Here is a 16,041-nt window from a genome sequence, read left to right as displayed (position 1 = left end):
ATCTTCCTCCAGCTATTCTGTCTGTTTTCTAATTACCTACTGCTTCTCCAGGCACTGGGAACAAGATCTTGCTTCTAATAGATATTGAGAGATTTGGGGCTTTTCTGAACAGAATACAGAAAGACACTTAACATGTGAATAGTACAGTGTGATCTGAAAACGCTCTTTTTTTAGAAATTGAGTTCCCAGTTAAATCTCTTCAAGTGTTTCCATTTTGTTCAATTTGGCTTCATTTATTAAAAAAGAAATCTTGCAAAGAGTCTGGAATTATCAGTTTGAGTTTCATCTGTGTAGGAAGGAGATTCATTGACCCCCTTGCTGATGTCAAATGTGCCCTGTTGGACATGGACTCTGAGACTGAAAAGTAGTTTTTGTGCATCTTCCAACCAGTTCTGGCCATTTCTGCTCTTCCTGATTTTCCATAATTTACAGCACGGGTATGGCTTGGTGGAGCAGGCTCTCTCAGGACCAGCTGGTGATCTAAAGTTGGTCTTTCAGGATCTAAAGGATCTCGGGATCTTTCAGGATCTTTCAGGTCTCTCAGGATCTGGTGATCTAAAGTTGGTGCTAAAGACACCTTCTCCACTCCAACATTATCATTTTTTTAGCTCTTTGTTTTCACATAAATTGGATATTCACATAAGTGTACAGAACCAATTTTCTGTGGTCTTCTGCTTGGAGAAATTTCTCCTGTCTGATTGTCTCAGTACTATTGCAAATATTAGCCATTCCAAAGGGAAAAAATAGGACAAAAAAAAAGAGCAAATGTATAAATTTGAATGCTACTTGAAAGGGAAGAGGTAAATGAAGTAGAAGAAAGGCTTTACAGATTAGAAATAGGCTAAAGAAAAGCAGCTTAATTCAGTAACCAATTGCCCGAAGCCAATTTTAACCATGAGGAGGTTTGTCATTTCAGCTTAGAATAAAACTAGGGGAGAAAAACCCCAAAATGAAATAGTTTAGCCTTTCAAAGTGGGACAGTAGCAAACCAACACATTTGCACACCACTGGGTAGCAGGAAGCAGCCAGAATAGCATTTCTCATTTACCTGTGTGCCAGGGCATGATCCTGACTGCAGCTTTCCAGGTTTGTGGGAAATTGGTCCTCAGATCTCATTGCAATTCAATTGGAGACAGCTGTCTAATTTCCTCCTCTGCAAATCTCATTTTCTATGAAGGACACAGCCAGAGAGGGCCAAAAGCAACATCCCCCAGGTAACGCATCCCTGTGTTCAGCATGCTGAGCTCTCTGCTCTGCCCTAGGAGAAACTGTGGTTTAAACCAACAGCACCAACAGGGATGTAACAATGGCCTTCATTATCATTATTTAAGGATGTGATTTTAATAGTAATTCCACAAAATGAAATTTTGGAAGAGAGAAAGTAATGCTTTACACAGGAAAGGGAAAGCTCCTGAATGGAAATGCTAAATTCCCATCAACCCTCTGACTGTGAAAGGACATCTTAGAAGCTTCTTCAAAGTTCTCTGTTATTGTGTATGAATTTGCATAAATCTCTCATCCCAGAAATGAAAATACCAAATGCCTCAAGCCACGAAATACTCAGTGTATTTCAGATTTCACTGTGACAAAGGAGTGTTGGCAATCTCAAGGAGATGAGTGCTCTCCAGGGACTCCACTCTGATTTCCTTTAGAAGTTGGCACAGCAAAGGTGTAAAATGGCTTCAGATGAAATGATTCATGAAGTAATTAAGAAAAAAAAAACCCAGCAAAAAAAAAACCAGCCTGGTGAATGAGGTATCATCAAACAATAGCTCTATGGTGTAGATGAGAATTTCATCAATATTCAGGAGTGAATTTTATGTCTTGCATTTTTCTGTGGTTAGCTCATGGACTCCTTGACCTTCACTCTCATACTTCAGGGACTGAGTGCTCCTTCTCTTTACATTGCAGTTGGTTCTTTGAGTTACACCAATTTGTCCTTTTTGAGTCCACTAAACATCCTTCAGCCTCTTGTGAAGGTCAGGAATATGAAGAGGATTGCAATAAAATAGCATTGTTCCAAAATGTGCTTTTTTATTAGCATTAAATCTGGCAGCAGCTGCTAAGGAGAAAGGATCATAAACATTATTGGGCACTTTTAATTACAGTAAAAGACAGTTCCAGGTTGTGTTATCCTGCCTTCTTTGTATTTAGCTTGAATCTTCCCAGGGTAGAACTATGATATTGAGTTCTGTCAATATAGTATTTCTGAAATCATATACCTATGGAAGCAAGATCCTGTTTGCCCTCAAAGCCAGGTAGACCTATCAGCAGAAATAGCAAGTAAGTTAAGTGAAAGGAATGTGACACTTGCTTTTTTTGGCATGAAGTGAACAATGCCAATGACTATAATTTACAGCCTATAAATATTCATGAGGAAAAGCTTCGTTTCTGTGGCACATACTGGAACTGGGTTGTTCTGTTGAATTTTTTTCCATCAAATTCTGGGGAAATTCAGATAAGGTAAGGCTAAAAAAGGAGTAAATAAACTCCATCATTCAAGATGGGCTTGTCTGATTTCTCTCAGTATGGCATCTGTTCTCATTCCTTGAGTCAGAGCCTGGGGTTTAAACACCAACTTGACTTGTGTTGAAATTGCTGAAGTGACAAGCCTGGACTGCAGTTCTACTGACCCAGTTCTCTCTTCAGAAGATTCCTTTCCCTGCAGAGTGAGTGATGTGTTTGCAACAGTTCAAGCCTGTGCTCCACTCCTTACGTGCTCAGAATTAGCTAGTGTGTTTTGTATATTTTAATTTTCAAGCCACTTGCAAAGTGTTGTGGTGGATTTTTTTGAGTGTGGGTTTATTTTTTGTAGTTTGTTTCTTGTTCTCTGTTATGTACATTTATCTTAGACTGAAGTGTCTTACCTGCACAGGCTGATTTCTCTTGCACAAAACAAACAAACAAAAACAAATTGGTGGAGTTTCTAATGAAGTGAAATCTGAAAATTAGCAGTTCTGTGCCAACCCTGGGATGTGAGATTGTGAGATAAAGAGAATTGACTCCTGAGTTATTCCTAAGAAGGAATGATCAAAAATTGTGTTGGTTGTTCTGCTTCCTTGGCCCTTCTCATCTAATTTCTGCAAAAAGGCTCAGCCCTCCCTTCACCCAGCAATCACCAACCTGTGCAGCAGCAGCCCTAGGTCTGTGTGGGGTATTTTCACCCCATTCAGGGATTCTGCTGCAGGGTTTTATTTTCTATTTTGGGGGCAGACAGCCTCAGACACAGATATAACAATCCCCACACAAATGACCACACTGTCCGCTTCCATGGCAAACTTGGAGTGGGATCCAGTCCCACTGTCAGAGGTACCAAAGTGCAAATCCTGGTCCTCAGCTTGGCTTCCTTTGATCCCATGATGATCACACCTCTATATTACCTGGTAATCGCTTTTTCCAAATGGAAACTGTGATGGTTTTATTGAAGGATGCTCATGGAAAAACTGGAGCAGAGTTGGTGACTTTTGACTGTGTTGAATGCAATTCTGTTTTCCCTGTAGTTAACACCTTCCCAGTCCCAAAGAGGTGATGAAAGGGGGCCTTAGCAGTGTTTAATAACTTGCAAATTCATCTGTTTAAAGGCACGTTTTGGAAAAGATCTGGTTGCAACCTTATCAAAGCTTTTCCTGTATCTTGATTAAAAGCATTTTCAAGGGCAGCTACAGGAAAAGGGAAAACACTGGTTGCCTGGGACTAATTTGATTTTATAAGAAAATGAGGATAAGTCAATTAGGAAGAGAAGCTCTTGTATGGAGTCCTGGAGCAGGGACAGCTGTAGGAACTGGGGATGTGGCTGACAATCATAATAAGATGATGTACAAATACACATTTTTTATTTCTTGGGGAGCATTACGTCTTGAGGAAAGAAGCAAGAAGAAGAGGGAATGACTGAGAGAAAATTACTCCTGGATACACCAGAAAATAGACCAACTTTGGCATTATTTTTTGATTTCATTCCTTTTTTACTTTCCATGGGTCGTATCTACCTCACTTTTTGAGCACAGGTTCATTTTTGTTTCAAAGTCCAGTTAGAACATGGCAGGATCTGGCTGACAGTTCTACTGCATAAACAGGAATTTTAGGATATTAAATTTAAATATTACCAGCTGTCTTCCATGCACTCCCAAATGAGCGTTACAAATCTGAAGAGAGTCTTTTAGCTCTTGTTGGCAAGAATTAGCTGGGGGATCTCCTGCGGGGAGTGACACAGGGAAGGTGACCCAGGAGGGAAACTGGATCTTTGTGCTAAATCCTAAGGTAAAATCTGCTGAAGTAAATAAAAGCTTTCTATGGACTTAAAAGTGTTCAGTCAGGAAGTGCATTTGTGCATTTGTACATGCAGAAGCAAAAAAGAGGTGAACAATCTGCTTGTGTCAGCTCTGCTCATCCTGAAGATACATGCATGGCTTTGGCTTCCTCTTTTTTAATTTTTTTCCTTCCCTCTAACAAGAATATATGTCCTGGGAGCGACACAAAGAAAAGATTATTATTTTATCTGGAAATCCTTGTTATAGGCTTGTTTTCCTGCTCCTTAAAAAGCCCATTGAAGTGTAAAAAATATCCATCCATCTGATTTCATTTCTCTTTTAGCATCCAGACTGCACACTGAGGTCATTAGCAGCTCAGGTGTATTACCTCACCACAGTCTGTTGCTATGGAAATAGCTCCAAGCATTTTCAGTGCCTTGGCTGTTCACTGCCCAAGCATCTTGGCAGGAAAGGCTGCATGCAGGGCAGCAAAGAGTAGTTTTAAAACCTACTGAGCAAAATTTAAATATTTAGAGGCATTTCAAAATCTTTACGTGCCTGTAAATCTGCCCATGCTTGGTGGTGATTTTATGCAGGTGGATTTTCTTTTTACCTGCCTGAATTTTATCCCTTACTTTTGTGGGAAAGTGATTTCTGAAGAAAAGGAATGGCCTCTACAGAAAAAAAAAATTTATATATGTGTGTGTGTGTGTATATTTATAAAATAATATATATAATAAATTATGTATATAATAAATCATATATAATATTATATTATATTTTATATATATATTTAAAAAATCATATAAAAGTTTTTTTCCTCCCATCTGTCATTCAGTTTTCTAGGTGCTCCTATGCACAGCTTCAAGCAATATAATATACAAGCACTGCATCTAAAATGCCATTCCATTGTATTTAATAATGGAGCAAGCAAGCAGCAGATAGTGCCATGTCTTCCCTGATTTTCATGGTTTGACTTATTCTCTTCATTCTCTGCTGGTAATTATTGCCTGGCTTAGGCAGTTTTGCACCTTTCATTTAAGGATCTTCATGGGCTTTATACAAGTTAGGGCTGAATTGAGCTGCTCTTATCTCTCTGAGGGAATATGGAAGAATTATAATGATATTTTCTCTGTTGTAGCCTCAGGCTGTGGCTGCTGACTCTGTGGTTTACAGCAATAACCCTGGGCTTAAAGGAGAGGGGACATTTCATGTGAGTGGTGCTGTGCCCCAGTGCCAGCCAGGAAAGGTGACAGATCAGGAAGGCCAATGATCCCTGACACTTTCAGGATTTCTCTTTTCTTAACTATTTGCTGCTGTACTCAAATTAAAGGCACTTGTGAAGGCTGATCTTAAATTTCCTGAAGATTGAAGCCTAAAGGTGAAATAAAACAGAAAGAGAGATTTTTTTTTCTCTTTATTTTCTTTTTTGTTTGTTGGTTTTACTTTCCCACGCGAGCTCCTTACTTTAACTATGAGGTGCCATATTTCTGTTTAACCCAGTGGAGGAAGTTTTAGCTATTTTCAGTAGAGAAAATCAAGCCTTGTGCCTAGGAAGGGAGCTGAGGCATTAGCAGGAGCACCTCCCCTGTGGGGGATGCACAGTAAATATCTTTTTCCTGTGTCCTGTCTTTGCCTTTCTGCTTCTCTGCTGTTCCCTGCTGCCACTAAAACTTCGAAGCCTTTTTTTTTCCGTATTGTCCCTCTCTAGAATGCATTTCAGAAAACCCCAGACAGTGCAAAGAGCAAGACTTATATTTTTAATCTAGATGGTTTGAGATGCCCACTGAGCAGTCCCCCTCTCCTTCCTGCTCATTTGATTGTGCTATAAGCTTACAAACTTCTCTTTGGTACAGTGCTCTGGAGGTTTTGCTATTCAGCTCATAATTCCTATTAATCCCATCTCCCAGGCCCAGGAGTGTGGTCTGTATTCTGTTCCCACCTTTTTCTCACAGCATAATCACTTCCAGTGGTGTCAGACAGATGTAACGGGGAGGAAATTTAATTTACACAGCTTCAGAGACCTTGTGAGGTGTTTCTGTAGGAAACCTGTTTATCAGTGACTATCAGAGGGGTGAATTAGTATTACAAATGGTTTCCTAGCACTACACCTGGCTGCTGGTCTAGGTAATTGGCAAATTTAGATCAGCAGGCTGGCTCAAGCAGCTTGAGACAATGATGCAAAACCCCCTAGAGCACAGTTTGTTTGAACCATAGCAGGCAGAGTAGAAATATCTGCAGGATTTCTTGCTAACCCTTGTTAGTGATAGACCTAGCCTTTGAAGCTGTGAGATTTGATTGCTTTGTTCCCCCCTCTTCACCTAAAACACACAAACACACAGATTTCACAGATTTTTCCTCAGCTTCTCTTCACCACAACAGCCTTGGAGGGGGGCAGGAGCACTCAGTACTTTTCCTTCTGAGCACCCAACCTTGCTGTTATCCTAGCAGGTATTTTATGCTTGCACTTGAAAGAGAAGACTTTTTCAAGCTTTAGAATTCCCCAGAGAAGAAGATGCTGGGGGTTTTTATTGCCTGTTCTTTCATCTGTCATTTCAAAGATGTGCAGAAATCCTTGTCTGATAGGGGCTGGTGGTGTTTTAGCTGTGAGGAATCTCTGCCAAGTTACACCCAATATGATCAGGATCACTTTGGAAGGAACTGTGCAAGGAAATGATCATGGAAGCAGATGTTGGAGTTTGTGATGGTACAGAGAGTTGCACGTAATATTTAGCAGTGGAATTTGGCTTGATTTGCAGTGTTCTTGCTGAGTATAGCCTCTGGTACGATGGAAATTTATGGCCATTTTATAATGTTTAAGGAAAGTATTATCAAATTCATTCTCATGGCTGCTGCCTTCAGTTCCTGATTTGGTTGGTAGGATGCAGGGTTTTTACTGGGATTATAAATACTAAATATTATAAATAAATAAAAGGCATTGCTGTCATGCTTTTTGCAGTTGATGAGCTGTCTGTGGCCCCAAGGGTCACTTAAACTATACAATCTCCCAAAAAGGAGTGGAGAGGTGGGAAAAGAGCACAATTTGCTCCCAAAATGTTGATTGTAAAGCATTACCTGCAAGCATTTGTTACAGACCAGAGCTATGCAGTGAGAGGAATTCCATTTCTGAAGAAGCATATCCATCCTGGGACAGATCTTTTTTTTCTCTTTGTTTTTTTTGAGGATTTGGAGAGGGAAAATGCTAAGTACTGCAGGTATCATTAGTGCTGATTATTGGCAGTAATAGATCCATGGAGCCCCAGAAAGAAAGACCAACATCTTCCAGAATCTTCATAATTGTTTCACAAAACTTTAGATAATTATATCAGGTACCGGCTGGAGTTTGCATTGCCAATCTCCTGCTGATGCTGTTGTCAGTGGAGCTCTATAATTTCAGGAAATAGTGGGCAGTCCTTTACAAAAGACAGCTCTTGAGTAGATACATGTTATTTGTGGACATCATTGAGGAAAAAAACCAAATTGCATTTAGAACAGACTAGAATGAGAAACAGAGATGAGTTAAAAGCTAGTGACATGCAAATATTAGGCAGTGAACACCTTCTAAAGGTGTGGGCATATATATTTTTCTGTTTATAGTTTACTACACCCTTGCCACTTTCCAGTCCTACAGGTCTATGCCATGCAAACTCATCTGACAAAAACCATGTGTAAGAGAAAAAGAACAGACTGACTGTACAGTCTCTTATGTCAAATGCCTTGGAAAAGGATCCCACCTGATTCTATTTTAATTTCTATATCTAAAATGTGTCCCATTTATTTATAGAACTATGCTGTATTTTCCTTTATTTTTTTTTTTTTTGATGCAGAAGAAAATCCAAAGTCTAAGCAAGAGTTTCAAGGAGGGGAAGAAAATCCCCAAGAGCCACTTTCCTTCTATACCAACACTGTAAATTTTCATTACAGAAATGTAGTCAGATCAAGTGCAGAGCTATTTATTTCCTTCAGCTGTCAGTTCTGCAGCTTTTGTGTTTATTCTTGCTGGAGATGAAGAATGCATCCATTTTTAAAGAACTGCATATCCACCACTAGTCTATCAGTTCTGTGGGATTGTTTTTTTACATTAATATTTGTATTAAAGACATGAGGACAAAGAAGCACCCAGAATCAGGCCCTTAGCCAGAAATATGTGAAAAACTTAAAAGCCAAGCAGAATAATTGGATCTTCGCTAACAAACTGACAGAAACTGTCATAGATAATCAGATTAACATGGCAGAAAGCCCTGAAAACAGTGACAGAGTAATGTTCATTTCTTACCCACAGGAAACTTGGAGTTTATCAAGCCAAAGAACAGGCTAGCTGTGCATAATGTCATTATCAAAGCCAGGGTGATGTTTGCTGTCACACCTATATCTCTCTCTTAAAGCTTTTGAAGAAAGGCAACACCTGCAAAGGTTTTCCAGGGGGTGTTGGAATAACCCAGATTATTTCTCTCTGTGCCAGAGCTGGAGTGGCAGTGACCATCTGAACCTTCTCTCAGAGTGACTTTTCCTGAAATAACTGCAAAAATGGGGAAGGATTTTTAGCACAGCTGAGCATGTTGGAAAAGTGTTCTCCCCGAGCTGCTGTCTGCTGATAAGATATGTGTGCAAAAGGCTTGTGTGACTTACTTGATTGGGCCTTTCAGAGGCAAAATTAAGATAGGCTGGGGAGGAAGAAAAGGGTAAAAAAAGCAGCAAAAAGACAAACATAAGCCTATTTTCAAATCCTTCCCCTTTAGATATCAAATATGGTGATAGCAAAATCCTAATTCTGCAGATGTGTGTTTGGGGGTGCTTAATGTGTGAAGAGACTTCTCTTTAAGCCTGGGCTTTGTGGAAACCTGCATTCAATTCCTTCAAACTGTGCCTGTTGTCTTAGGCAAATCACTTTATTCTTCCCCTGCCTCAAATCTCTGTAGTGTAGCACAGATAGATTAAGTTTACTGCAGATATCCAAATTATCAATGGCACAAACCCTCCAGGAAAAGACTCCTTTGATCTTGCAGTAAGCAGAGCCCTAGTGAAGCTAATGAGACTGAACATGCAGGATAAGTGCTGCTGTAGGTATAATAAAGCTGCTGGGGAGATGGGAGGGAGAGCAATTTTCCCTCTGCATCAAGATTGCATTTTGTTGGGGGAGGGATGGTGGAAATCCAAGTTGGGTCTGTGTTTGTGTCTATGAAATTCAGTACATTGAGTTGGGTCTGTGTTTGTATCTGTGCAATATCAGTATATTAAGTTAGGTCTGTGTCTCTGCAATGTCAGTACATTTTTGCCAGGCTGCTCCCATTTGCATTCTGCTGTCCCTGCATTCCTCAGGAGTTTGCAATCCATCCTCCTCCATCCTCAGTGATGGATTACCTCTCTTCCACGTCATTCTATCACACTGGTGTTTCTCATGGCACAGCTGGGTCATGCTGCTGATGCTGGACTAAAATGTGCTGATGCTGGCCTTCCCCTCCCAAAGGGCTGGCCCTGTGGGGTGTGACCTGCCCTGCTCCCCCAGGGATGCTCTGTCACCTGAGGTGACACCTCCCAGCTCAACTGCAGGTTGCCAGGGCCAGAAATTGGTGGGTTGAAATTGGTGGCCTGTGTTATGAGAGTGATGATGTCTTGAGAGGGCTGAACTAGAACAGAGACCAGACAGATTTAAAGAATAAAATAGGGATTTATGAAAAGGATCCCCTCCATGGATGCACCTTGGGCAGCACCAGAGCCCAGCCAGGGCTGCACCCAAGATGAACCAAAATGGCCCCAAAATGCCCGGCCGGGCACGGGGTCTGTCCCTGGGATCAGTTCTGCTCCATTTGCACCTTGCAGTTCATTGTCCCATCCCAGCTTTAGCCCAGGCAGTCCCACCCTGCTTGTTTTTCTCTCTGCAGCCCACCGTGTTTGTGCTCCTGGGCTGAGATTGGGATCATTTGTCCTTGGTGCCCAGCTGGAGCAGGAATTGTTTTGTCTCCCTGCTCTGTGCACAGAGCTCACCATGCCCTGATATGGAGCCCAGACCCACACACTAAAGCAGCACAGAATCTGAAAAATATAAAAGCTAAACCTGAGGCATCAAGGGACATTGGCTGAAGAGGTCAGAATGCCTAAAAGATGTCCAGTCTGTGCAGTCCTAGCACTGAGTTCAGGATTGCCCAGGCTGAAGCTGGAGCCCCTCTTAGCTGAGCTTATTCCTGAAGAGGCACTGGGACAATGCAGAGCATCACAAAGTGTCGGGCTGTTATTTGATGTATTTATTTTGCTAACTCTGCTGTCACTCTGCCCATGTAGTTTTGATGGAGCTTTGTTAAATGCTGCCTTTCTGTCATTCTTTCTTTACATTCTGAGTGCTGTAGCAAAGACACGAAGTGTTTGACCACATCCCTTCGTGGTGGTTAGGCATGCTGTACAAAAACAATTCCTGAGACCAGAGACGATGGGAAATAAATTTATTATCTAGATTTCTCTATATGGTTACTTTTATTCTTGCTTGACAACAAGGGAAATCCCTTATTGTTCATCAATGGAGTTAAAGGACTCTAGAATAATTAAAACAAGACAGGATCTGTGGTGGTCATCAGGTGCAACCTGCTGTTCAAAGCTGTGAATCTATTTTGTAAAAAAAAATCAACTTTTGGTTAAAAAACAGGAAAAGAATTTTGAAGATGTGCACTGACTTTTCTTCTTGTCCTTAGGTTTCTTTCTGTGTTATTATTCCTAGTAAAAATCCTGCAGATATTTTATTGTTTAGGTCTTTTTGTGCTGTTCTTGCTGCTTTGCTCAGCTAATGCTTCCTTTTCCCTCACTTTCTCTATTTTTTAGTAACAATCATAGCCCTTTAGGGAAAGGACTGGTTGTTACTCTGTCCAACATCTAGTGCATATGAATTTTGATTGTGGTTAGATTATAGTAGCAACACTCTTACAAAAAGATGACACTACCACCTGCAGAAAGGCTTTTTGTAGGGATGCTAGATCCTAATTTTCTGTGATAGGACTGTAGTACAGGATGTCCAATATCCATAATAAAATGTTTTTTCTTGAAGAAATGACCACTGGGGATAAATAGTTACCACTGTGTCTTGTGCCTAAAAGAAAATTAATGTTAGTCATGGTAGTGAATAATGACCCCAGGATGCATTTATGGAAAGAAATTTATGTTGTTTGCTTCAAAAATGGCCCTGTTTGCCTCAATAAAAAAATACAAAGTGGTACAAAATACCTCTGCTCTTAGAGGCTTGTTTGCCACACATCAGAGGTCCATTACTGTGTTGTGGTGGTGTTACATGAAAAGAGAAAGAAGGTATAGACTATATTGAATCCCTGCCTGTGTGGAACACTTAAATGAAAATTGTGTGCCAAAGAAACTGCAGGCAGCTTGTCAGGCTGAGGTAAAACCCCCTTAAACATGAACAAGTTCAAACAAGGTTTTTTTTTAATGAGCAAGTGTAATTGCAGTGCTCACCAGCTGCTGGCCTGGCTCCTTGGCAAGGCAGGGACTCCCACAAATTGCACTGTGGACCGGGAGGTCTCTTGGTCCAGGCTTGTCTTCCCTCCAGGAGGGAGAAGGGCACATGCAGGCACAAGAGGGTTTGATGCTGCAGGTCTGCTGTGCTTCAGCCAGCGTGTCCCAAACTTGGCAGAAATTGAGATATCCAGGCCCTGTGGGGTCACCCTCATGACATGAGGTTCTTCACTGGGTTGGTCTTTTCTATACATTAAATTTTACAGAATAAATTGACAATGCCAAGGGGGTTGCAGATGAACCTTTGAAGCAGTCCTAACCATCAGAGCAGTCTGAAGGCTCAGGGTGAAGGACTGTGAACTGTTTTGGTTGATTTTGACTACCATAGATCACTAATGCCATATATGAGCTTATGTTTTGGTGTAGTTTTATTTCTGTTCTGTGAAATTACTTCTGCTTTGGACTGCTGCGTAGCACAGAGGTTAACATGTGAACTAGCTAGGCTAAGATCTTTTTAAGGCTCTGGAATTTCTTTCACTGTTTCATGTCACTACCATATTTTCTGGGAAAATCCCTTGCCCAGGATTCTTCTCCTGGGAGGCTGAGAAGCCTTGGAGAAAAAGGGAAACAATATTATCTGATTGCTTCTCCTGTGTTTGGCTGCTTTGGAATGTGTTTGGAGATTGTTTATCCAACAGGTGATTGTTTCATTGGTTTCATGTGGATTGTTTTGACTTAATGGCTAATCACAGTCAGGCTGTGTCAGGACTCTGGAAGGAGTCACCAGTATTTCGTTAGAATCTTGTTAAACCTTCTGTAAGTATCTTTAGTATAGTTTAGTATAGCATTTTTTTATATAATATAGATCATAAAATAATAAATCAGCCTTCTAAGAACATGGAGTCAGATTCATTCCTTCCTGCCATGGGGGACCACAGAAAATACCACAGTTTTGTATTTCCAGAGTTTGAGACGCTTTTACACCCATGAAGTTTGGGTGCTGCTCAAACACAGACAAGAAGATTCCACACCTGACATCTGCCTAAGAAAGACAAATCCAGGCAGCTTGATCAGCAATCTGCAGCTGCAGGTGGCTGAAGATGGAGTGATGCTGTGATAGGAGCTGGCAGGACTAAGCAGATGTGGAGTGTGGCTTCATTATTGCATGCAGGGGGAGAGCAGGACCTGCCACCAACACAAACATCACTCAGAAAAACTGGCTGGCAGCAAAAAAAGGCTAGCAAAAAATAAAATACAGAAGCCAGAAATACAGAGCCGCCTCTCATCTGTGTGAGAGTGGGATTTGTTGGGTTGGTTTTTTGGTTCAGATTGGAGACACAGCACAGTTCTTCATCTTCCTACTCAAGCTGTGTGTATGTGTGCCTCAAATCTAGCTTGATTTTAACAATAATCTCTTGGACTAGCTTTTTGCTGATCCAATCGGAGCTTTACTTAGATATATATCAATTTCAAGCAAACTTTCACTGAAAAAAGTTACTGACGCAAAATGATTTTACTTTTGAAGAAACACTGATTCTGGAAGAATCAAGCAATGTTACAGGCTCCTTATTTATGATTATTCCTGGTATAATTGCAATTTGGGCCACAAGAGAGTGTGTCTCATTGTTATCCAACCTCTGTCCTTCTCCAAGTGGCTGAGTAACACATGCCTAGAGCCACCACCTGGCCCAGACTTTAAAGGGCTCCATAACAAGGTTTCTAACTGAACATTTCCTCAGAAAACAATGTTAGATTTATTTCCAGGAGTGTCTGGCTTTATCTTACTCCGAAACCTCAGATACATCCAGACTATTCAGAGTTCAAATTAATAATTTTTCCCACTCCCATGCAGCTCAAAGTTTCTCCTTCTCCAGTGCAGAAGGGAAGCCCTGTGGGGAGGAGAAAAACTGAATTCTCCTCTTGGTCTGAGGATGGTGAAAGCAGTGAGAGGGTTGACAGAGGGGCAGCAGGACCATGGGTCCTCAGGAGGGTCCTTCTGATGAAGATCAATAGAAATTAAGAATAGAAATAGAAACAAAGAGAGTTCCTGAAACGTTAATAGACATAAGGACTGTCTCCTCTCTGTCCCCAAGCCAGAATTCCTCCTTGCCTCAGCAGCAGCTTTGGGAGCCCCCTCTCTTCTCTTGCCTGACAGAGCCCATGAGTGGCTGATGTTCTCTGCTTTCCTCAGGCATAAAATGCATCAGCCCAGAATGCAGGCAACCAGGGCCAGTGCAGAAATGCCAGAATTAGTTTGCAAATGTGTCAGTTCATGCATTTTTAAACAGGTGTCAGGGAGGGTGGCTGTTGTTTCAAGAGGCATTTAATTGGCATTCCAGTTTGCCTTGTTTTAATTGCACAAAAATGCAGCGAGAAGAAAACCTGTGAGTGGGAGATTAAATAGGACAGCCTGTCTGCAGTGAAATGGAGTTTCCTTAATTAAATCTGCTCAGAAGTTGCTAAAATTTTGTCACTTGTTGTATTTCACCATTTAGTTTCTGGAAAGAGGGGAGGAAGCGGGTATGCTCACATAAAAATAAATTATTATTATCATCCTTTGTAGGTGTCTAACAGGCTGATGTTGCAGGGTAGATTCCTGGCAGAGAAATGGTTGAGTCACAAAGGCTTTAGGTTTTTTTAGCGCTTCTGCACAGTAAATCCAGGAATTCTTTGAATTCTCAGCATCTGTGTGTGTCACATCTGTATCCGTGCACAGACTTTGAAAATGCTCTTGCTGTTCAGCAGTATGAAGCAGGACTGTGAAAACTGAAGAGCATGACCCTAATCCCTGGCTGTTGCAGTGATCTATTCCCCAGTGGGTGCTAGGGAATGCCATGAATCTGCCAGGTCCACCACTAAACCATGGCTGTAAGAGCCACATCTACAAATCTCTTTAAATGCTTCCAGGGATTGGCTTAACCACTTCCTTGGGCAGCCTGTTCCTGTGCTTGACAAGCCTCTCTGGGAAGAAGTTTTTCAAATATCCAAACAAATTCTCCCCTGGTACAAATTGAGTTAATGACCTCTTGTCTTGTGGCTTTTGAGAAGAAACTGAGCCCCACCTTTTTACAACCTTCTCCTGGCTCTGCCTGTTGAGTTTTTCCTTTAGGGAGTGGGATGTTTTTTATTTTTTCCCCCAGTGTTTTATCCAGAATGTGGTGTTTGTGCTGCCAGAGAAGGAAACCAATAAATGCAGGTGAAATTTCCATAGGCCTCACCTGACAAGCAGTGCATAATGAGTTGGGTTAATGATACCACTTCCTCGGGAGCAAATTGGGGACTTTGGCTGCTGCAGTTGGTAATTAGGGATTTCAGCTGCTCTGCACAGAATGAGGTTGAGCTGACAAAAAGGTAATTACACTACAGTGCGTTAAAAAGCAGGAGCTGCACGTACAATTACTCAAGAATTTGTGTGTGTGTGTGTTTTCCTAGCTTCACAGTCATCCCCTCACAACAGAACCAGGGAGGGCTGGTGCAGGGTGCTTGCCAAGAAAAGCAAATTAGGAGGGTTATTACAAACCAATGTTTTCCCGTGTTCAAAGCCAAATTTAACAAATGCTCCGCTCCCTCTTGAGAGAGGGAGTAAGAAATGGAAGGAGAACCAGAGAGTTGGATTTCTGAAAGAAATTAAAGTACTTTGTTTGTGTCTGGATGCTTCTGTTCTGCCTTTGCTTCAGCATTACTAATATAACATCACAGCAGAATGGCAGCACACGGAGGAGTCTCGGAAAACCTTCAGAATTTATTTCCATGTGGGGTTTTCTGACATCTCTGTGCAGCTGGGTGGGAGCACCAGTGGCCTCTGCCTTGGTGCTCCAAACTGCAGCAGCCAAGCTGTGCAGGGCTGGGTGTCCCTTGCCTGGGGACTCTGCTGGCCTGTGGTGATGTTCGCAGGGGTTTTCAGATGAGGGAAGAGATGAGAATCTTGACTCCATATTTCAGAAGGCTGATTTATTATTTTATGATATATATATTAAAACTATACTGAAAGAATAGAAGATGGAGTGATGCTGTGATAGGAGGTAGCTTCTGTAATCAGAAGGCTAGCAAAGAAAAGAAGGAATGGAATGATAATAAAATCTTGTGACTGACCAGAGAGTCTGAGACAGCTGGACTGTGATTGGCCATTAATTAGAAACAACCACATGAGACCAATCACAGATGCACCTGCTGCATTCCACAGCAGCAGATAACCATTGTTTACATTTTGATTCTGAGGCCTCTCAGCTTCTCAAGAGAAAAATTCCTACCAAAAGGCTTTTTGATAAAATATGTCTGTGACAGTGGCCCTGTGCTGCAGGGCTGGTCCTGTGAGGGAGGCTGGGGAACATCAGCATTTCAA

The 16,041-nt window shown here is 41.5% G+C and overlaps 1 protein-coding gene across 2 annotated transcripts in view; it reads left to right on the top strand.

Annotated features, from left to right (window-relative positions):
• The window catches only part of PTPRO (protein tyrosine phosphatase receptor type O), a 140,124-nt gene that overhangs the window by 21,987 nt on the left and 102,096 nt on the right, over nucleotides 1-16,041 (top strand). The window lies entirely within an intron of this gene.

This window comes from Melozone crissalis, unplaced genomic scaffold, assembly GCF_028551555.1.
Source record: "Melozone crissalis strain CALT ecotype California unplaced genomic scaffold, PUWL_Pcris_2 ptg000033l_1, whole genome shotgun sequence".
Taxonomy (NCBI): domain Eukaryota; kingdom Metazoa; phylum Chordata; class Aves; order Passeriformes; family Passerellidae; genus Melozone; species Melozone crissalis.
Note: the sequence above shows the minus strand (reverse complement) of the source record. Positions and strands in the feature narration are given on the sequence as shown.